Genomic DNA, 751 nt, shown 5'->3' on the forward strand with positions numbered 1-751 from the left:
ACATTTGGTCATGAGTGGTTGACAGCCTGCACCGGACCACTCACTAGCCACTACAGTATCACAGATGAACAGTGGCAACAGCTGAAGTATGGTGTAGTAACGTACTTCTGTCTGACGTCCTAGCTTAGTTCGACTGGAATCCTGGCTGGGTTAGGGGCGTTGTTGTCGACACAGGAAGAATCTCTGTATACAAATTTTCGCACTCTCTATTCTCACAGCTCGGCAACGGTCTTGTCGCAGTGGGTACACCGGTTCCCGTCAGATCACCGAAGTTAAGCGCTGTCGGGCGTGGCCGGCACTTGGATGGGTGGCCATCCGGGCCGCCGTGCGCTGTTGCCATTTTTCTGGTGCACTCAGCCTTGTGATGCCAATTGAGGAGCTACTCGACCGAATAGTAGCGGCTCCGGTCGCAGAAAACCATCATAACGACCGGGAGAGCAGTGTGGTGACCCCACGCTCCTCCTATCCGCATCCTCAGCTGAGGATGACACGGCGGTCGGATGGTCCCGATACGCCACTTGTGGCCTGAAGACGCAGTGCTATCCTCCCAACATCCTCCCAACTAGGCTACGAATCTAATCATTCAGTCTTCCTAATACACTGTGCTAGTAATCTGTCCCAGCTTTGCACGGGCAGCACTAAGTATCTGCAAGCAGAAGACTTGTTTGTATTACTTAGTGATGCACACTAACCTTCCTCGTGAATTACGTATCCATTAGCGGCAATCGTATCATAATACATACAGTAATTG

The 751-nt window shown here is 51.7% G+C and overlaps 1 pseudogene; it reads left to right on the forward strand.

The window, feature by feature from the left end:
• Window positions 1–221: 221 nt before the first annotated feature.
• Window positions 222–339, forward strand: LOC126095994 (5S ribosomal RNA; annotated as a pseudogene).
• The last annotated feature ends 412 nt before the right edge of the window (window positions 340–751 follow it).

This window comes from Schistocerca cancellata, chromosome 8, assembly GCF_023864275.1.
Source record: "Schistocerca cancellata isolate TAMUIC-IGC-003103 chromosome 8, iqSchCanc2.1, whole genome shotgun sequence".
NCBI lineage: Eukaryota > Metazoa > Arthropoda > Insecta > Orthoptera > Acrididae > Schistocerca > Schistocerca cancellata.